This window comes from Haliaeetus albicilla, chromosome Z, assembly GCF_947461875.1.
Source record: "Haliaeetus albicilla chromosome Z, bHalAlb1.1, whole genome shotgun sequence".
NCBI classification, from domain to species: domain Eukaryota; kingdom Metazoa; phylum Chordata; class Aves; order Accipitriformes; family Accipitridae; genus Haliaeetus; species Haliaeetus albicilla.
The window spans coordinates 5,214,896-5,238,247 of NC_091516.1; positions in this window are offsets into that span (position 1 = coordinate 5,214,896).

Consider the following 23,352-nt stretch of genomic DNA (forward strand, 5'->3'; position numbering starts at 1 on the left):
GATAACACAGCAGGAAGGATTACCTGTTCATCCTCTTTTCTGACTCATACCAGAAGCTAAGTACTGACTAAACCACCGAGTTAGGCCTGGCAGCACTCTTTCTAAATTCAAAATTTAAGCTCAATTAGCAAACAGAACACTTAACTTGCCTTCATTAACATTACCTTCTCCTTCCAAACACAGATCCAAGCCTAGGCACGTGTCACCCGAAATTCATCACAGTACTTAGACTAGGAATTTTGCCATTATTTGCGTCAAGATACGATGAAAAACTGTTAAGTAGCTATTTACTGAAAAAAAGTGATTCATCACACCTCCCTGGGTACCCCTAGGGGAAGGAAAAGGGAAAGATTTCCAGGACAGAAGTTGGGATCATAGTGAAAGACATGGGGAAGGGTATTTCTGATAGAAGTAAGTCAAAGCCAGGCTTTGGAAGTGAATAAAAGATGAATTATTTTTTATATATATATATAAAAATGAATATTGTTGCATTTTATATAATATATATACACAGGTACACATACTCCTCTATAAGGCAGAATATTGCTCAAAGTTACTGAACTGTGAGAATAGTGAAGACAAGGACCTGCCTCTTAAAGGAGATGGGAATTAGGAATTGTTTGCAATTCAGTCCAAGCTCCTTATACTAACCTGCCCCCTTAATATACATGTCTTTTTGGTTGCTTCAGAAGTCACTTTGTTTTAGTGTGATTTCTAATAAAACTTGCGTTCAGACAGGTTGACTCTGACATGTGAATAACTAACTGGTTCATCAGGGTCCAGGGCATGGGTTAAGTTTCTACACTCCCTGGAGGCCAGCCACAGTTCTGAGGGACAGCTATCCACTTTAATACATTTATCAATAACCTGGAAGAGGAGAGAAAGCGCACCCTCAGCAAATCTGTGAATAACGCGGAGCTTGAGGTGCAGTAAATATACTTAAAGGTAGAAATGCCACTCAGAAGGTTTTCAACATTTCTGAAAGTTCTGGTCTGAATATCTTGTTGCAAATAGCTGCATTTATGCTTTCTCTTTGTGTCTTCTACAGAAGCAGATTACAGTGCCATAACATTAAAAGGATTGTTGAATGCTCAGTTATTTCTTATTTTTAATGGAATGCTTTTTAAAAAAAAAAAACAAAAAAACAACGACTACCTGTGTCAAATCTAAAAGTAATAAAAGGTGTCTTTGAAATCTACCAATTTTTCTACAAAGAGAGGTTTATCTGGATACCTCTGTTGCTTGTTACCTTGAAGCAAGCCTTTTCAAATAATGAACACAGTTCAAAGTTTCTTGAGCACATTAAATTCTTCCCTTTATTTTATTCCAATTAGGTCTATCTAGCGGCATCCTTAAGAAGCAAGTCCAGATTAGCTGGCTCATGGGTGACTGCAGGTGGTATCTCACATACTCTTTTTTAAAAAAGCCTGCCTATCTATTGTATTCACCCATCGGAATGTTCTTCCATTAAGAGTGACCATGGCACTTATTTACATACCTTATATTAAACATGAATTTAATCACTGCTACATTTTGTGTTTGTGCTTTCTGTTTAAAAAAGGAAAATTTGCTTTAAGAAAATGCCAAAAAACTGGCATTTGATAGAAGAATGAGTGAAAGCAAAACCTGAAATCCATAAGTCTTTATTTCTCATATCCTTTTTCTGCTGATCTAGAAAGGAATGTGCCTGAACAATTGCTATAAATGAAGATCCTCATTAAACTAGACATTCCGGCAAGGCATTTATCGTTATGTGGTTGCTCACAAATGTTTAGCTTCTTTTACAGTAGTTTCCTAATAGTAGTCTGTGTATATATATATATATATATATATGAAGATGCAGTCTTGGCTTCAAAAAGCAGGATAACAAAAATCAAACAATACATGAGGGGAATCGGCAGCAAAATGGTGTTGTGGTTTAACCCCAGCCAGCAACTAAGTCCCACACAGCCACTCGCTCACTCCCCCCACAGTGGGATGGGGGAGAGAATCCGAAGGGTAAAAGTGAGAAAACTCCTGGGTTGAGATAAAGACAGTTTAATAGGTAAAGCAAAAGCCGCGCATGCAAGCAAAGCAAACCAAGGAATTCATTCACCACTTCCCGTGGGCAGTCAGGTGTTCAGCCATCTCCAGGAAAGCAGGGCTCCATCACCTGGAACAGTTACTTGGGAAGACAAAAACCATCACTCCAAATGTCCCCCCCTTCCTTCTTCTTCCCCCAGCTTTCTATGCTGAGCATGATGTTCTGTGGTCTGGAATACCCCTCTGGTCAGTTGGGGTCAGCTGTCCCGGCTGTGTCCCCTCCCAACTCCTTGTGCCCCCCCAGCCTGCTCGCTGGTGGGGTGGGGTGAGGAGCAGAAAAGGCCTTGACTCTGTGTAAGCACTGCTCAGCAATAACAAAAATATCTCTGTATTATCAACACTGTTTTTAGCACAAATCCAAAACACAGCCCCATACTAGCTACTATAAAGAAAATTAACTCTACCCCAGCCAAAACTAGCAGAATTGGAAAGACAGACAATTGATGGTGGATTAAATTTTTCATTAGTTTTTGTGTATTGAACAATTTACTGCACTTTTTAGAGTGAGAAGTTCTTGAGTGAAAAAGGGAAATTTAGGAGGATTCCATCCACCATCCCCATCCCCATAGTTGTATTTAGAAAAGGGCTTGAGGAGGTTATTTTGTAAGATGCAACAGTAGAGGGGAAAAAGCACAGAAGTGGAATTATCAGCCACCTAGCAGATGTGACATGAATAGAAATCTGAGTCCATTTTGTATATCTGAATTACGAATTTTTTTCCCAGTTGCTGTTAACCATATGAAACAATGGAAATCTACTTGGCAAATTGCTGAAGTAGGTTCTTCTGCCTCTGACAGGTAAAGCAGAGCATCTGGCTTATGTCTGCATTACTGTCTATAATCCATGGGCAACCAGAAGACACTGGAAAGCAAGCATTGTCTTTCACAGAAAATATACATATAAAAATGTGCATTCTGCATCTAACCCAAAACATCTTTGACAATTGTCATGGCAAATCACAAGATCAAGACAGTGAACCCATTGTTTAAGCTAGTTTGGAAAGTTGGTCTGCATATCTATAGCCTTTTTTTTTTTTTTTTACCATTTTCATCTAGTTTACATACAGGGATAAGGGGATTTTTCTCCCATCCAGTGGAATATCCATCTGGAATCACACAGCTGTCTTTATAAATAATTGCATGAGAACATACTTCCCCACTAATAACAATTTTTGAGGTGATAAGAGGTTAATAACAAATGTGGATTGTATACTTCCATCAAAACACATGATGGAACTCACACTGAAGTAATCTATCAAATTTGCTTTCATTCTGTTCTTCAAACTGCAGAATAAATAGAGAACATGTTGTGATTATTTACAGCAGAAGCCTGTTCTGTAGATAATATAATTTTAATTGAGATACTTATTATTAAAATGCCAATTAACCTTGATTTTACCTCCTTTATTATTATTTAAACTAAACACAAAATAACTTTGGTGCAGATGTAGAACTGTAAAACATTTAATGAGATAAATTGCTTACGGAGCTCTAGTTTAATTAGTTCAGTCATTTTCTGTCTGTTCTAATTACATAACTAAATTCTCTACATTTAGCAAATATCACATTTAGTATGAATTTTCTTTTATAGCAATTAGCTCAATATTCAATGACCTTATTTGTGTACGCTTGTGACTTAATTTATGTTTTGTAAACAGTTATTTTGATTCTTATTTCTTTATACAAGCTGCACCAGTTTCGATTTCTTTTATCAATTCAGGATGCATTTTCAGCAATTCACTTCAAATGTATGGAATGTGTTTTATAATTAATTATCAAAGTAGCTGAGAGTTTGCATTTCTATTTCTTTTGCACAAAACTTCTAGAAAACTGCCATCATGACATCTTTTCTAGCCTGAGAGTTGTTTCTCTTCAACTGCTTTCACAGTGGATTCAATTAGAAGCGTTCAGCATTCTGGCAGAGGAGGGTGGGATACCCACAGCTCTTTCCCTTGGGACAGTAACCTCCTTGCAATCTGTCATTACTTAAATGAATATTCTCTTTACCACCACACCTACCACCACCCTCTTTCACTTTGATCTAGTCACTGAAACTGTGAAATGCCATTATCCTCTACCTAGGTAACAAAACATGGAAACACTCAGTAGAAAATTTCCTCTGCAGGGAGGAACAATAGGATCATCTCAGTAATTGCATTCTGCTCGTATTGTGTGGGTGCATGTGTACATTCATCTTCTGTTTACTATGATTTGGTAGTAATTCTTGCATCCTAACCTACTTATTTCAAATAAAATATAAATATTTTAATACAAAATTTAGAGTTAATGTAATTATCCTAACTGATCATTAAGTAAGTATAATTTGGTTAATTGTCAGAAGAATTATAATCACTCTCACAGGTGTTCCCTCTGCCACCAGGAAAGAGAACCTTTTTCACTCTTCTTTAGTAACCTGGGCAGACAAGTCCAAACCAAGTTTATAATGATCATAACATTTCCCAGCTGTTGAAACCAAGGATGACTAACCAGTCTTCCAGGAGCCAAAACTGTTTTGTGAATCCTGTGAGATGGGTTTATTTGCACAACTGGGATACCACCTGGTCAGCAGACCGATGAAATTGAGAACCGAGGCTACGTATTTCTTGGGTGGAGAAAGGATGACTATGGTAGAATTGGTAGCTTTATCTGAGCACAGCACTGCAAATCCTGGGTGTTCAGTAGCCCTCAAAAATCTTGCTGGTGATAAAAGTATACAAAAGTTTTTGCTTTCTGAATGGTTAAGGAAGGAAATAAGCTTCTGTCATGGGCTTGAACTCTATCCAGCCCATTAGTGTGGGCTACTTATGTAGATTATGAAGAACTGATTTTTTAATACTCTCAGCAAGCTACCTCTCTCAATAGTTTGCTAGGTGTTATACTTTCTTATTCTATAGGATTTGAAGTTGCAGCCCCTCATAGAGGGTGTTTAAGTTTTTGGAGGTGAAAAATCAGAAGTAGTAATGGCAAGATCCACTTTCAGAAAGAATTTCCAGTAGGATGTTAAACAAGCTTCAGGACAGATGCAGATGACACAAAACTGACTCAGGTACTGCTATATTCTGTATTTCACCTTGAGATGCTTAATGGTGGATATACTCTTTCAATATATAATGACTTCCACCATGCCACAAGGCACTTCCCCAAAATCTACCATAACCTCAGTTTTACCAAGTTTTTCACAGATATTGAAAAACAGCACTGTCACACCCTTTAGGGTATATAACCATCAGCAAGCTGTGATTTACAGTATTGAAAACAACTGACATGTCTATGAATTAGAGAATGGACATTGAATATTCATCTACCAACAGAAAGAAATGAACCAAACTTACCAGCTTGATGTCTGTGTCATATCCTGGTCAATGCAGAATGCAGGAAAAAAGCATGGAGATGATAGCTAGCACCTAGAAAGCAAGTTATTTTTATCACTAGAAGCTTTACCTGAAAATGCTAAAATAGTGAAAGCTGGTCAACATCTGAAAGACTGTCAGCATCCTCTGGTGATTTCTTTGTTTCCCTAAAAACAATAGGCAGATTAGCACTTGTAAGAGAGAAGTTGCACTCTTCCCATGCAAGGCACTCAATATTTTCTTAGTGACCTTAACTTGCTATGAGGGCTACAGTAGAATGGACATACACCATGTAAGAGAATTTGAGGAGTACCTCCACCACTAATCATCTTGGGGAGAGGGGTGTTGGTATGGGGGATAGTTTTATACCAAACTGAGAACACACAGGAATTAAATAAATCAAATGTCGTTTCTAAAAATCAGACTGTAGGGCATTCGGAAATTACTTTGTTTTCAGTTGTGCCCTGGCATTCATCGTCAGCCATATATGCCAGAAAGATTATGATAAAATTTTTTCTTTTACATCAGAAGAATCTTTCTAGGAGTGGGTCCATTAAGTGCCTCCATTCCTATATACTTCTGAAAGTGAACAACAGTAGGCAAAACCTAAAAAAATATGGAAAGGGAAACAATAATTCACAGGAGTCAAACAAAGCAATCTAAGGAATATCTTTTCTATTGTTTAACTTATAAACCGGATAGTACATATTATATTTAGTGTGATATTAGTTAACAAAGCATGAAACTTGTTCCTCCTAAGAAAGTGCTATCTTTCTGATTTTTATATTGAGCAACTGAAATATGTTTGTATAAGTCAATCCGCTATCTGATTAGCAATAATTATAGAGAAGAATCAATATATGAATTCCTTATCTTAAAGTGACTGTTACAAATGATTGTTTTTAATGAAGTATTTTTTGCCTACACCATGTCTAAGAATTTTAGAGGCTCAAAAGTTGTGATGCTCCTGTTCTGCTTTTCAAACATCTGCGGCATGATTGTGTGACTATAGAAACTGTAGATTAGCCTCTGGACCCTGCCTGCTAGTGACCATTATATCTTTAGTTAGATAGATCAGTTTTATTTTTTTTAAATTATTGTTTTTCTGTACTTTATGACAGTAGTAGTCAGAATCAGTATTTGAACCACATACTCTGAATCTTTACGTTCAGAGAATTACCTGACACAGCCACTTAGTTTTTTTAAAAATCACCAAAGAACCCCAAGCAAAGAAGAAAGGGGGTTTTTTTTGTTTTCATTTTTTTATGTAGGAATGGTATTACACTCTACTGGAAATAAAAAGAACTGTTCTGCCATATATGAACCTTCCATTAGCATGTGTTGAAATTAAGTAAATTTATCAAGAAGAGAATTGACTTCTATGCTATAATACTGTGACAAATCTTTAAACTAAAATGACCATTGCAATGTGAGTCATTTCACAAAATTTATACCTCTGTGATATAGTTAAATAGATCGAGCTGTTTAATCCAAAACATCCGTTGACTTGATTTTATGTTATAGGTGACATACCACCCATTGCATGTGTCTGTGTGTAAGCTATGGATGATTTTTTTTTTCTAGTTCCTAAAAGTAAATTCTCTATTAATTAACTGCTTATGATCCTCTACCCATAGAGGTTAATACCTCCTTGCTGAATATGAAACAATTTTTTTAAATAGACTCCTCATTTTAAAAAAGTTATGTTTAAAGCATATAGAAGTCTAGAGATCCTTGTTCAGGATACTGTTAGTACCTCAAAGATATTTCAGAAATCATGATCTTTCTTCATTGAGCACAATTACCTTTTAATTTGAATGCCTTTTTAGAATCTAGAAGATTAGATGCAAATAGATTACTGGTATAACAATGAGAAAAATTACCTAGCATAATCAAACCCTAAAATAATCTTATTCTATCATAAGAAACTGTGTCTTTTCAGAAACAATGTTATTTCTTTTTTCTAGACAAAACAAATAAAACTGACATTTTTTCAATGATTTTGTCATATCAGGATGATATTACTTTGAGACTTACAAACAAGTATAGTACATTTGAACTCAACTTTTGATCTAATTATTCCTATACAATTTGTATTTAACATCTTTGATCTCTGAGTTAGTGATCTAATCTGCTGTATAACTCAGCTTTTATTGATCTGTTCTCATGCTGAGCAAATCAAGTCTCGCTTTTATGGGAGAGATTGAAAAAGATAGTAAAACTGCCTCTGAGACAGCAGTTTAAATCTGTGCAATAACAGCGGAGGCAAGAGATAAGACTTTTATTACACTGCCAAACTTCACATGAACTCAAAGTGTCATTAAATAGGTATGTGTCATTTGCCACATATATTTATTTTACTAGATAAGTTGGTAACTACCCATTCAGATGCAGTGCAGTACCACATTTCCTTTGCCACATCTTCTTTGCCACAGAATCTATTCCTAACACTCCAAATACATTTGAAATACGTTTCTTGTGGTACTTTACATACATTTCAGATTTTCTGCTCTTATGCAGTTTTCAAAAAGAATTTTTGAACCTCTTTTACTTGACTGAATTCCAAAAGCAATTTTCAGTAGTTATACAAGTGGGACCATTTTTAATATGCTAGTCTGTCATGATAAGAGAAGATTAATTCTCATATACCCAGAGCTTTTCAATCATGCCTCATAATGTGTGAATTCTGTAATGCCTAGTGTTATTACATTACTAAGCATGGAGGAAAATAAAAGCCATGAAAGTGCTGTATCTCAGCTTGATGTTATTGAGCGTAGTTTTACTTTAGAGGGTTTCCTATTGTGATATTTTTCCCATTGTTCCCTGAGAAGAAAGACCTGATGAACACACTGAATGTAAACGGTATGTGCAATGGGTAACACTTTTCACTCTCATATGTAGAACAGTTGTGAAGCAGAAAATGCTTGAAAATAGAGTGCCTGATTTTTTTTTTAACTTTAATATCCTGGAGTCAGTCCAGTTGCACCTGGTGACTTGCATGTCTATCAATTACATGATTCTGGTGAACATTCTGTTTTCCTGTCTGAAAGTCAAGCATTTTCTATTGGACCCATGAAATGCTGAATGCCCTTATATAGATCATAAAAAAAAAATTACTCTTTGTTTACATTGCCTCTAAGTTGTACTGTATGCATGCAGAGGCACTGCACCAGAGCAGGGTGAGGAGGGAATGCAGGGCAGAATAATCTAGAATTTTATAATACTTTTCCTTATTGAAATCAATGGGGAAGGGGGAGGGATGTGAAGATTCTTTACTGTTGATTGTAGTGAGGTCATATGAATGAAATATATGTTCCTGTAAAGGCATATACATATCAGTCAGATCTATCTATCTATTATCATCTGTTAGTAGTTTCATTTTCTCTGAGACAGCTGAAGGATTGGGATTTGCAAATGAGAATATGAACAATGGAGGAATATGACTCAGGTCTAGAATAAACTATTCAAATGTAAATTATACATTATCAAATTTATGAACACAATTTTCTTTCCTTATAATTTAATATCAAGCTTAGAAAGAATTTATAGGACAACATATTGATTATATGATGTGTCAATATTCGATTCAGAGTTAAAAGGTGTGGGAACACCATTCAAGCACTGATTCCTCTCCTTTCTCACTGCCAAACTCAGATGGTGCTTTCAAGTTTCCTTAGGTAGTCATATGGGAACAATTAAGAATTACCCATGATAAATACCATTAATCTGGATGTACAGTCTCAGAATACCCAGTTTTAAAACTTCAGTTTCTGGCTGAGATACCAAGACTTCCTGTCTTTCGTAAATGCCTTTAACATTCATGTATGAGGGCATAAGACTTTCCCATTTATATTTTTATTTTAGTTTTGTGGTACTGGGATGAAAATTGGAGACATAAGCATAAGTGGAATAAGAATGTCTGGATTGTGAGTAGGAGAGAGGCAGGCTGTGATGAGCAACCAAGAGGGAAAGAGAAAAATTAATCATAAAGGATAGACAAGACTCAGAGATGGTGGTTCAGACTTAAAGGATGGAAAGAAATCCAAGATTTCTGGTTCTGCATTATGCTGCTGTCAAGAAATATCTCTGGAACCCATTGAGAAAATTTGTACCTTCATCCTCCTATAGTGATTGGGCCACTTAAAGTTTGCTAGCTATTCCCTTAATTTGGGAGATTTAAGTCTGTCTACAGTATGGATTGGCTACAGTTTTGGTGGGAGGGGATTAGAAGGGTTTTAATCTCCTTTCCTCCTTCCCATCAACATCAATCAATGAAATGAAGACTCGCCAGTCCTGCAACATGGTCACTTCTGGACAGACCTATCCAGTCAAACTAAGTCCATAATTGGCCCTGTGGATCCGAGTTTTCCAGCCTTACTTATGAAGCACAGAGCTGGCAGCACAGGGCTGTGCAATCCTTCTGTTTAGGGGTTTGGTTTGCTTTTTAAGAGTGTGTAAAATTACACACAGAAGATATGAAGAGGAAACTAAATTAGTAAAATTCAATGCTCACCATTGTTGCCACTACTGTTGTTTTAACTGACTCAATATCAGCTTAGTCACAGCAGCACTAATCCAAAGGCCAATTGTTAAGGATAACCAGCAGGATAATTATACTAGAATATCGACAGTCAATGGAGTTAACTGAGTTGAATATGTTTTAACAAAACCAGGAATTTATCAAATGATTTTTCTAGTGTCAGCAGAGCATTAGAAAATACAGAATGAAGGTACTAGTGCAACAAAGCTGACCAAGCCCTGAAATCAAGTTGTGCATTCACTCTGTCAGGAAGACAGCCTGCCAAAGGGGTATCATCTTGATTTCTCAGCAAACAAGTTTGAAAAGCTCCTGATGGCATCAGCCTTTTGGCTGCCAAATCACACACTGCTTTGTTAAATTCAACAGCAGCCTCCCTCACCCACTTCTTTTTCAAAAGAAAGGAGCTATGTTGTAATTTTATTCCTTTGGCATGAATACCTGAAGTGTTAAATGGGAAATTTTAGGTATTGGAGAAGGGTTGCTTGATTGTTTTCTTTTTTGATTAAACTGAAAGATGAATCAAAGCTTGAGGAAAAACAGTTTTTGTATGATTACAGAGGACAGCATGGGATCAAGTCAGTTGTTTTTAGGGCAGAGAGACAATGATCTGATTTCCATCATTAATAAAACTTTTTGTGTCATGCATGGTGAAAGAGACATCTCCCAGGTGGCACTCTTGAGAAGGAATTCCTATATGGAGCCTCTTCTGCACTTCAACTATTCAAAACTTCTCTGCAAATAGAATTTATGAAACCTAGCAGTGAAATGAGGTGTGCCAATCAGTATTAGGGGACTCATCCGTCTCTTCACTGGAGGTGTGAGATTAATAAGACAGAAGCCGTCAGCAGTGCTGAGCCACATGGGACTGACATAGGATATCTTTGGTATCACTGATTCCCAACCTGGGGGTCATGACCCCACGGTGGATAGTGAGGCTATTTTCTGGGGAATGCAAAAGTTTATTTCAGAAACTGAGCATCTATTTAAATCTGTTTATAGGCTTTCTGACTGAGAAGATAAGCTCCAGGAACTGTTTCCCTGACTAATGAATGTATGAAAACAGACTATGGCCAGATCCTGAGACAGGACAGAAGAAATGGTGTTTCTCCTCTTCCCTCAACTCTGCCCAGCAGAGCAGACCTGTGAGAGGTTCTCTGCCAGCAAAAGCAAATATTCTGTGTAACCAGGGCTTCCCTTCAAAAGGTCAAAAGCTTTTCCCGGTCCTCCACTGACTTGCCAGTGTGGGAAGAGCATGTTGTGTCCAGGCACGCCAGCATGCCTCCTTTAAACACAGGCAAACCTGTGCCATCTTACAGCAAAACATTTATAACTCCCTCTCTTAGGGGAGGCAATGCCATCTGACAGCAAGGTCACTGCACTGTGTTGCCTTGTGTTGCCAGCTCTGCAAAGTAACCACATTTTGCTTTTCCTGTTTCCTGCTCCCAGCCCCTGGACTTTGTAAGTTTTACTTTCTATGTGGAAAGATAAACTCTTTGAGATGGACAAGTTCTCAAACTTTCAGTAGTACTGAAAGCAATAGAATCTGGGGGACTTCTGGGTACTATATTAATAATAATAATAAAAAAAAAAAGTGTTCTTCCAGTTCTTGACTTCTAGAGAGCTTGTCATCTTTCTGAGAGTTTTTGATAGGAAAAAAGCCAAGGCTGAATGGAATAATGTTAGGTGATGTGAATTATCTGCTGTATTTTGCTGTATCATACTTGGAATCCAAGCATTAAAAGTTTCAAAGATTAAATTTTAAAAGTATTCATTTTGCACAATGCTTTAAATTTTCCTTTTCTCCAATTTTTCATGCTAACTTAATATAAAAAAAATAAATAATTCATGACTGAATTTCTCTTCTAAATGTTATATTTCTGTATTGCATACAGGATAATAAAACTTGGTTTAAAGCAAAACATTTTCTTCTTTTAACTTTTAAACACTAAATTTCAGTACAATATAATTTCACTAATTTCTTCAATTAGATTGCTGTATCACACAAAAACTGTTAAAAACTTCAGAAATGTTACTTTAATGTCTTGATGTTCATTTAGGTATTCCTTGGAAATGTAAATGAATAGTGTTTGCTGATCTCAGTTCAGTTCCTAGTAAATGTCCACATCACAAAACCACTACACTTAATTTTGCATGATTGATAGTCTCTGCTTAACTGAGACCTAGGGCTGAGCCAGCCAGGGGACTTTATTACCTCCCATTCTAGTGAGGGTGGTCCAGCCAGGTCAAAGTCGAGGTCAATAGTAGGACAGAAGAGGCACTAATTTTGCTTTGAAATGGACTGCTCTTCATGAAACAAAGAACTTCACTTTCCAGCACTGCTTCATGACCAGAGATAATCTGTCTAGGAATGAAAATGTTTCTGATAAATATTATCTTCACATTCGGCTTTTAATCATTGTAAGTGTAATATTTTAAAAAACATTTCGGTATTAAATGATTACTGATTTTTTTTGGAAGATATATTTTATACTGAATTTTGAATTCTTTTACTTGGTATGAGCCACTGAGAATGTTTTTGTGCCTTTCTTTTCTCGGTTGTTAAAAAAAAAGAAACACCGTTAACATTTTTTTAAATTTTCCTCAGAGTAACTGGAAGTTTTCTCAGTGTACTTGAGAAAGCAGCTCTCTGCATAAAGTTCCTGAAGTCTCAGTGTAGTTGAGAAAGCTGGTCATACCCTTAAAATATATTTTTTATGTACTACTTATCTGCTTAATATTGCACCTATGATCAATTCTGCATATAACACAGAAGTCCATCAGCAACAAGTTTTAATCCAAAGGATCATTAACAGTAAGATTGGGTCACCTTGAGAAAGACAGAGGGAGGGTAATTAAGTGAGTTCGGTTTGATTGCTTGTTTTGTTTTCTATTGCAACACATTTCTTTTACGTTAGAGTGGAAGAATAGGATGCAATGACATCGCCAAGAGCTGAATCACAACTGCAATAACTCATGTTAGTCAGGCCCCAATTCAGAAATGATTGTAAATCTATAAGAATTAAATTTGCACTTAAGTTGTACTGAAGATAGATGGGTGCCAGCTAACCAGGCATTCAAATTTTTCTTTTTTCCATGTAGGGAAGTCAATACTTAAAACGAGGAATACTCTGTACCTCACTACCTCACTTTCAGAATGTATTTAACTGGAATATGTGAATGAATTTCACTGCTGCATTTTTAAGATAAATAGTAGCTGGTTTTACTGTTTGAAGTGGAAAATCTGTGTGAAGCTGTACCGAACTGAGCTTCTGTACCTGCAGAGTCAGCTTCTGCTTACCAAAACCATGGCCTGTAGGGAGGATGCTCAAGGAAAGAACAAAAAGTTCTGTTTTTTTCTTTTTCTTGCACTTAGGTAATAGAGATTCAGGTGCAATGCTTCGATGGATGAGAAGATGCAACACAGAAAAATTCAAATTCCAGTCCTGAGCTTCTAAAATATGGGAGAAGTTAGGAGTTTAGTTTTGGCTCATTGTAAATAAAGAAGACTTTTGAAAATACTGGAATACAAGTCTCATTTAGGCATACACAAATGGAGAAGACATTTGTATCTGGTGCGTTAGTGTTTCCTCATTTCTGGTGCATGTCTTTTTTAGGATACTTATGCACTTTCTTAATGAACAGGTTTGACTACATCATTTTTAAATTAAAGAGCCACAGTTCTCTTTTTTTATAGTTTGTGCTGGAAAACTTACAAACATACAGATGACCCAGCTAGCAGGGTGGTCATCCAATTCAGTTTTAAGACATTAAATGTATCCTGATTTCTGTCATTGGATCATATCCCAAAAATTCAAGAACAAAAGTTTTAAACTGAGGGAGATCATGAAAGTCGGCTCTATGAAAGGAATTAAACTGCAGTTCTTCTCTTTTCTTTTCCTCATCCCCTTCAAATCAATAACTCATTCTCTGATTGTGACTGAGTGTGTAGTCTAGATCAGCTGAAAATGAAATAAATGTATTAACATAAGTGGACTGAAACAAAAGAGATCATCTTTCTGAACTTGAAGGAAAACACCTTTCTGATGAAGTGTCTTTAATAAAGGGAATATGGACACTCAACATAAAAAAGCAAGCTTGTTTTGGCTGGATTTATTTGCTACTGTTTCAAAATCTCTATGCTACTAGAAGACTTACAGAGGGATTAACATCGCATTGTTGATAAAAGATCAAGAAGACAATATAGAATGACCTTGCTTTGTAAAAGTAAGGATTGAGTATCTGAAGTCTTCTGGAAACAAAGCATGAACTGCAATGAATTGAAACCATATGGAAGAGTGAAAAACCCAAGTCTAAGAAGTAAACATTAGTTGACGTTCATAGTGAAGATCAAAAGCTCCCATAAACAATCTCCCACAAAAAGGATGGAGAAAGCTCAGATTGGAAACATCGTTTATATTCTGCAATTCCTTTCACAGTTCTTAAACTAATCTGTAGTACAGAAGAGAGACTGAGAATTGTATGACTTAGATATCAGATATTTATATATATATTACAGAAAAATAACCTGATCCATCTTTGTATTCCCTTAGTTTTACAGTAATGTAACTTTGACACCAATTGAATAATATCATTGTAACACAGGGAGTAGTGCTGCGATGAATTAAAGCCACAGTAGGTTGGAGTTTTGTTTTTGTTTGTTTGTTTGTTTGTTTTCTTTTCTTCCCTGCCTGATGAGTTATATTATACAAATGGAAGAAAGTGATCTTCCTAATAAGCCTGATGGTGGATGAATCCATACTGTGACTTAGGTTTGGTAGATTGACTTATTCTCAGATGTTTTCTTCCACATTCTTGATTCTCTCCTGGTATCTGTTTTTTTGTGGAAGGGAAGACAGCAAGGAATGACACCGGAACAACAGCGATATTGTCATATTTTTCAAAATTCAATCTCATGTACTTGCCACTTTTGGCATGTATTTTTAAAAACATATAGTAATTTATAAAGTCCTGTAATTTTGCCTTTAGCAGCAGCTAAAAGAAAGAGATAAAATCAGAGTTTTTATTTGGTTCATTCATCCCCACTTCTATAATCATTCAAAGAAGTGTGCTTACCCTCCTTTATATATACCAATGTCTTGAATTATTTTCAAAATGTTAAAGTAATCATACAGGTAAATATTTCAAGATTAGATGTTAAACAAGCATGATGGATTAATTATATTTTAAAGTGTAATCTTTTGTTGTTTCTTCTAAATATTTTTTGCACCTCAGAAGTAATTTATTTGATAGGAGGTTTTTTTGTGTGTGCTTTAGATACCTTCCCAGGTCAGTCAAATGGTATGTTACCTTTATTTTTTTTCTTTCTTTAAAATAATAACTTATTTTATCCTATTCTATAAATTAATCAGGGTGTTTTGGGGAGCATTTTCTTTGGGAAGAATGTAAATATTCTACTTAAAAAGAAGATTCCTACACACTGACTTTAAAAAGCATGAAATTTGTTTGAAACAGTTTCCTTTCCTATATTAAAGCACCAGGAAAATAAAATTAACTTAAAGCTGGTTTTAATATTACCTGCTCATCTTGATGTTTTTTCGTGTTCTGTCCTGCTTTCAGCTGGGATAGTAAATTGTCTTCCTACTGGCTGGTATGGTGCTGTGTTTTGGGTTCAGTATGAGAAGAATGTTGATAACACACTGATGTTTTCAGTTGTTGCTAAGTAGTGTTTATACTAAGTCAAGGATATTTTAGCTTCTGAAGCCCAGCCAGCGAGAAGGCTGGAGGGTCACAAGAAGTTGGGAGGGAACACAGCCAGGGCAGCTGACCCAAAGTGGCCAACAGGGTATTCCATACCATGTGACGTCATGCCTAGTATATAAACTGGGGGCAGTGTGGCTTAGGGTAATCACTGCTCGCAAACTAACTGGCCATCGGTTGGTGGGTGGTGAGCAATTGCATTGTGCACCACTTGTTTTGTATACTCCAATCCTTTTATTATTATTGTAATTTTAGTATTGTTATTATTATAATTATTAGTTTCTTCCTTTCTGTTCTATTCACCTGTTCTTACCTCAGCCCATGAGTTTTACTTTTTTTCCGATTTTCTCCCCCATCACACTGCGGGGGGGGGGGAGTGAGTGAGTGGCTGTGTGGTGTTTAGTTGCTGGCTGGGGTTAAGCCACAACATGTTCCTAATTTAATTTTTAGGAGTTATAACATGAAAATAATGGTTGAGTTGTATTTAAGTAATATAGGGTGATTAATACTCTTTAAGAGGATTTACAAAATAAATTATTTTCTAATGATCTCAACTTTTCAGAAGAGTAATGCTCATGTTCCATGATTTAAAAGTTTACTGGTTTTCATCATTTAATGTTTTAATATTAAAATTAATTGCATTATTGACAACATACTGCTCAAATATCCTGCAATACTAGAAAGAAATCCAATATTCTAAGGCCTTCACTATTATTTGTTTTGATTATAGTTTTTGTTTGTTTGGTTGGTTGGTTGGTTTGTTTGTTTGCTTGCTTGTTTGTTTGTTGTTTAAAGGCACACTATTGGACTCCTAAGATAATCTGAAAATCTAATAATTTTGTTCAAAAAGAAAAATAAATTTTCCGTGACTGGCACTGAAACTGAATAGCAATTCCAGTGTCATAGTCAGTGTGATTCAGCCAGCCTTATATGATTTGTGATTATTTCATGATTTTCTAACTCTTTTTTTAAATTTATTTTTTAATTTTATTTTTAACAAGACTGAAAATCAAAAAATGTCAGGATGAATTTAATTAACCAATGTTTTGATTATAGATGCCCTTTGCCTAACCAGGGAAACCAGCCTGGGGTTCAACTACTGGTGTATTCTGCATTATTGTAGCACTATAAATCTACACATTTGATTCATCCAGAGGCAGTACATTCCAGAAGAGACAAAAGTGAGTCTTGGAAAATCCCACTTATGGCACACCTGTTTTTCTTCCAGTCTTGACGGTAGATGCTGATTCTTACTGGCCCCCCACATATCTTTGGATCTCACCATACCATAAGATAATGGTCAGCAGTCTCTGTACATGCAGTTGCATTTGTTTTACACTAGCTATAATCAGCAAAGCCCCGAGGAACCCGGGTTCTCCTGCTGGGCTGGTCTAGTCCTGCATGTCCTTCAGTCCATGAAGTTTTCTGCTAGATGTTACCTCTGTAATTCGCACTTTCTAAGCAGTGCAGCCCTGATATCTTCCCTGAAGAATGTGCAATATATAGATAACAGGAAGAAGCAAAAACACAAAGGGAAGGCACACTTGAGAAATGGCCAATTTTGAGCTCCTTTGGAGTTAAAGTGTTGGGAATGTGAATTTTTCACAGAGATCCTGAGGAACCCCTGGCCCATTGCTAAAAAATGATATCAAAACCCATGGAGCTACTGTTCTTCCTCTTGTCATGGAGGGATGCTGAGGCTACTGAGGCCTTTGGTGATGGTCAGCAAAGAACGAAACTGCATGTACATACGTGTGTGCTGGCCCAAGAGAGTTACCTCTATAGAGGTAAAAAAAACCCCAGTGACTTCTATCTTCCATTTTACTCTCCAACAAGCATGGCATGTGTTAGCATGTCACTAACATCCCCAGTGTACCTAACACCATACGTAGAGTGAAATGAGCCAACATAAAGTTTTCTTCCTCAGGAACTTGCAACCTATAGGCAGTGAAGGGACAATGCAAACACAAACACTCAAGATGTTTATAGGACATGGCAGAAGGAGTGAGGTAGGATTGCTTCAAGGAATAATTCAGTTCTGGGAGGCTTATTTTTGTGAAGGAGAGTGGATGGGACAGCATTGTCTGCTTGTTCCAGGTGTACGTCAGGGTAGGGAGAAACACAAGGTGCAGCCTGGATGAAGAGCAGAGCAGAACATGGTGAGTGACTGGGGAAAGCAGCAGTGTCGAACTCCAGTGGGAGACTTTCCCACATTCATTATGTTTATAAGGCTCTTCTTCCATACGGATTCACTGAAGGTTTGAATGAGTAAACCCTGCATGCCACACCTGCAGTCACGAATGCCAAGGGCGATCATTCCCTACAGACACTGCTTAATTGTTCACTGGTTTAGTCCCACAGAGACTACTTCTACAACTTCTCTGCCAGAATTCCCGATGCAAACAGAAACATATGTACCTACACATCTCGATGTGCAATGCTTCTAGCAGCCTTTTGGGCAATTTCAGGGAGCTGAAAAATGCTGATTCCTAGCCTAGAGGGTGACAGTAGGTAATTCAAGACAGATATCCAAACTGCAGAATTCATGAAACCCTTTGTCATGAAAAACAACAGACAAATCCAACATTGCCTTGAAGGGGAAATTTGAGTCTGCAATCTGTTAGACTTTGGGTACAGATAAGGGAAGGGATCCTGCAGTGCATTTTGAAAAAAGTACATTAAACATAATTCCAGTCAGAACAGGTCATTTAAAAGTCTTTCCTGCCTCGGGCTTAACATGACACTTAAGTGCTAATACATGTGAAAAGAAAAAGCGATTCAGCACTCATAACAAACTGCCTTTTCTCCATGACTGGGGCTAAAAACCCAAAGGATTCTTGCAAGCAAGGGAATTGCTGCCTGAAAAGATGTGTTGTGTTTTCATTGGATCCCCCCTTTGTGCAAGTTGAAGAAATAAATATTGGTTCAAATAAGAAGAAATGTGAAAGTACACAAAAAAATCTTCCACATACATATATAAATGCAATAACTGGGCTTCTCTTTTCAGACTCACTATGCTGGAAGAGCCAAAGAAGCTTTTCAGTTCAAAAAGAAAATATGTTGTTCACCACTGAAAATTGTAGAGCATTAGTTTCCCTGAGCTTCTCAGTGAAGAGCACTTTTGGTGATTGTTCTCAAAAATCCAGCTCACACATTAGAAACATGCAAATGTGAAACACAGTGTCTTTATCATGAGCATAAAAATTATTTGTTAACAAATTTAATCCTTGAAGCTGAAGTTCACTTTGATGAAAGTAAAACTTTGGGTCTAGACATGGTCCTGACTGTGAAACCACTGGATGGAAGGCAGTGGCATGGATAAATCAGCAATACACTGGGATGAATCTCTCAAGGATGGAACAAAATAGTTTTTCCAGTCAACTAATATTTTGTAACTACTCTGAAATCAGGACAAGATATCAAAATTGTAAGGACCATCCTGAACTTCTTCCTCCCATCTGTGTCATCTAAAATGCCTCATTCTGGTAATTTGGTGCAATTTAGTTATGTCACACAAGTGAGGATTTTCAACCTGAGAATGATACAAATTAGGTAATTATATTTTTGTTTAATTAATTTCCTATGTAAATGGTTTCATTTTACAATTTGCTCCTGAATGTCATGTTAATTAAAATGCAGGTACCTCTAAATGTAGGCCCGTTTATTAATATACTGAAAATACTGGCTCATGTCTGACTCTTTCTACCTCAAAATGGAAATATAAGGGAGTCATTCCTGGAACAAGTGCCACCTTGCTCCAGGTTAGAAAGTAGAAACCGGGTTATCCAGTAAACAAAATTCAGACCCCATCCAAAGGGACTGCCCTTAGTGACAAAAAGACAATTAATATTTTGTGAACTCTTGGAACTTCTGCTGAAATTGTCACCTACTGTCAACACTATAATGATAGTCCTCCTGTGTGACAAATTAATCCAGATCCTTTCAAAGAGAGACTGTTATGACTTAAAAAAAATGAATGGGGCTGGATAGATTATTTCAGCTTTTTTTCTCTATTGCCTTCAGAAATAGAAATTCCTGTGAGTGAAGTAAACACCAGTTGATCCAAAACTTCTGCAATCCCATTTTGTTTCCATAATTCTCCAAGCATGGAGGTAGTCTGTAAATAAAAGAAAAAAAAAATCATGTACATGTAAACAAGACTGTGTCTGGTATCCCTTCACTAATAGATGACTACAGCCCTCCCCCTTCAGAGTGAAAGTCCAAGAGGCACAGACCTCCCATAGCTCCTCCTGAAGTCCATGGGTATATTCTTCAGTACAGTGTGAGCAGCTTCGTGACTTTTAAACTAAACTCTTTCTACTAGAGTAGTTGGGATTACTTATTCAGGTATTGAACATAACTTGAACTGTGTGAGTTCACCTCCTGCCCACACAAATCAACACCGAATTGTTTGTGCTACTTCATTCACCTAGGTGCTTGGATGAAATAAGTGATATTCAAGAAGCTTCTGGGAGAATTATTTCAAAGGGGAAAGGAAAAACCAAACCCACCACCTACAGGATCAGAGTCCCATATCTGAGCTGGGGTAGCCAACCAGTATTATAAATACACTCATTTTATTGCTCACTGCCCCTGTGGCACTGGAATATGATGGTGCAAGGGTGCTGTGGCTCCTGCTTATGGGTAGAGGAGAGAGGGTTAAGCTGGCTCCAGGCAAGTGGGAGGGACGGTCATGTCACGTCAAGTCATGGGCACAGGATGACTGTATGGGGCAGGAACTATATTTTTTATCCGTGACTTCCAAGGTTAGATGATGTTGCTTTAGGTTCTCAGCCTTGGTTTTACCTCCTCCTTTTCCCTCATACTAGTATAGATCCATGATTTTATACCATCATTCTTTAGGATTTTTGAGCATAGGTTCTGACACTACTTGATCTATTTGCAAGGCATATGATCTGTGAGAAGGGGAAAAGGTTCTTTGACCTTCATTCTTTTGGTTCATTACACCCTAATGTATACCCTCATAGCCTCAGAACCCACTTTTCCATTTTGGTTTGTTCTTTCCTTATCTCCTCATAAATGATTTCTTTCCAATCCTTTGGTTGTTTTTGAGATATGTTTTTTTCTGAAACTTTTCCTGTTTGTCCTAGTGCATTTCATAGTTTCATCTTCAAATGCTCTTTCAGTTCTGCATGGCCCATAGACAGCACAATAACTGTCATACTTCCAACACAAGCAGCATACAGGTGTAAGAAGAAAGAATATGTATCATAGCAAAGAATACTTCCAAAAGAAACTCTGATGTCAAGGCTAAGTAAATTCTATTCTTTTACTCCAGCAAAAAGCAATAGGGCATCAGTAATATGCAAAATTATAGCTTTTTCTCCCTTTCCTATTATAGTGAGAAGAATCTTCTGTCCCACCTGAATATGCTCTGAAATGGTGAAAGTTAAAAATGAAACCCCTAATGATTGCTTGGGCAGTTGTAGGGGTGGGGGATTTAATTATTGTTTCAGAGCTGCCTTTGTTCATTTCTTTGTTTTACTTTTTATTACTTTACATTACTTTACTCCCAACATAGGGCAGTAAAAATATTGTGTCATGAATTTTTAAAAGTACTGACACAACAGAATAGTTTATCTTTTTCAAAGCCACTGCAGTCTATTATATAATAACACACATACCGCATAATAACATACATTTGTGCAGCATTCTGGAAATGTGTGCTATTTACCTGATGGACTAAAATAACTGCCTCAAAGCTGCAACAGCCTTTAAGGTAAACGTATTTTGGCATGCATACTAATTTTAAAAACATATACTATTTACCCCATATGCTGTAATTACACAGTCTATTGTATACATGTATAGAAAGGCACACTTCTTAAATGGGTTTTTGTCAAGATGCTTCATAATAGTTCCTTCAGAGTCCTTGTGTCTAGAAAGTACTTAGATGATAAATCAATCACTTGCAGCCACTTTTACTTATTTGTTGTTTGAGGGTACTGGGAATGCTTAGTCCACTTTGGATTTTAAAGAGATTAGATCATAATAGGCAACACTGTGAGCAAGTGGTACTAGGAGTAAGTATCATACATCTATGAGAAAGTGCCAGACTGCTTGTTTGTTAAAACCTGACTTCATATGCAATGGTGGCATATATCCTTCTACAAAGTGTTAGCAAAATGACCAGTGTAGAGTGCCGCCTGAAGGGTCCTGAGACCCTGATCCATCATGATTAACTCAGATGATAGTTTACTTGTATGTGTATACACCATCATTTTAGATGTGCAGAACTCTTTGCCCCACAGGAAGTTGTTAAATGGTCAATAGAGAGATGCAGATACCTCTGAAGGTCTCCAGGGTCCAACACAGTCCATACAGAATATATGGCTAAATTACCTTTTGTTTCTCTCTTCAAAGGAGAGCTTCACAAATAGAAATGTCTCCTTTTGATGAAGAGGAAACCCTCTATGGTCCACCTGGTACATGTATGTGAATGTTTTGGTTTTGGATGTGCACAATTTTGTTACAGAAATGTCATCAGTTTTGATTATTTTCCTTTTTTTTGTGTCATGCTGCCACTGTGGTCACAGATCTATTCACAGTGAATTTGGCCACAGCCTTGCAGGAATACATTTGACTCTTTATCTTTTTTCTTTATACATCAAGGATATTCTGATTATATAAGCCAAATAAATTTTTGATTCCTACACCAAATGTGTGGAGACATCTATTTTGTTATTGTTTTTCTTTTCAGTATTTAATTTCCACAATACATTAGCAAATTGTGAGTTATGTTGAAGTTAAATAGTTTGATTGGGAAAATTAAAATTATCACTTCATTAAATTACAGCAACATTATTTGCTCAACCAAAATCAGAGCTTCCTTGTCATACAAATAGAGACATTTTTAAGGTTAAAAAGCAAAATAAAATTATTGGGAATGTCACTTTATAAAGGTTAAAAGATATTTGAGAAAGGAAGCTATTAGGAGCCATAAGAATATAAATAGTTAATAACATCTATTACCTCAACAAACACTTATATTTTTATATTAACAGCAGTCAAACATGCCTTTTCATGCTGTGTAGAACCAGAAGTAACATGGATAAATTATTATTCATTGTGAATTAGAGTACCTGACCTCAGATGTCCTTTGCAATGCAAGGTCTAGTTTTTTTAAAAATACATTATTATTTGAATAATACAGAATGTGTTTTGTAAACATTCATTAAAACAAAAAATACTACCTTAAATGGATAATGAAGTTGGAAAGATACAAAGGACATCCTGAATAATTCAGCATATGACTGTCTTTATGTACACAGTGCCTTGTGTATACATAAGTAGAGCCTTGAACATTTCCTTTCTCAGAGCAACAAAATGCTAATACTAGACAGCTGTTATACCTAGGAAAGGAGCTCTTATTTGAAGACCTTTTTCTTTTTTTTTAATCCAGCCTTCAGGTACCTAAAACTACAACTACAGTCTCCTCAAAACAAAAGCCATTTGTTGAATGGTGGCTTGTGTTCTTTACATAAATGAAACATAACATGTTTTGGTACTAAAACTAATTTAATATAAAAAAATTTAAATTATATAAAACTTTTATGCTAGAGGCATATAAATGACCAGAATCATTACTCTTAACATAAACCAGAGACAGTTTAACCTCTGCAGTGTTTTATTGTTCTGTGTC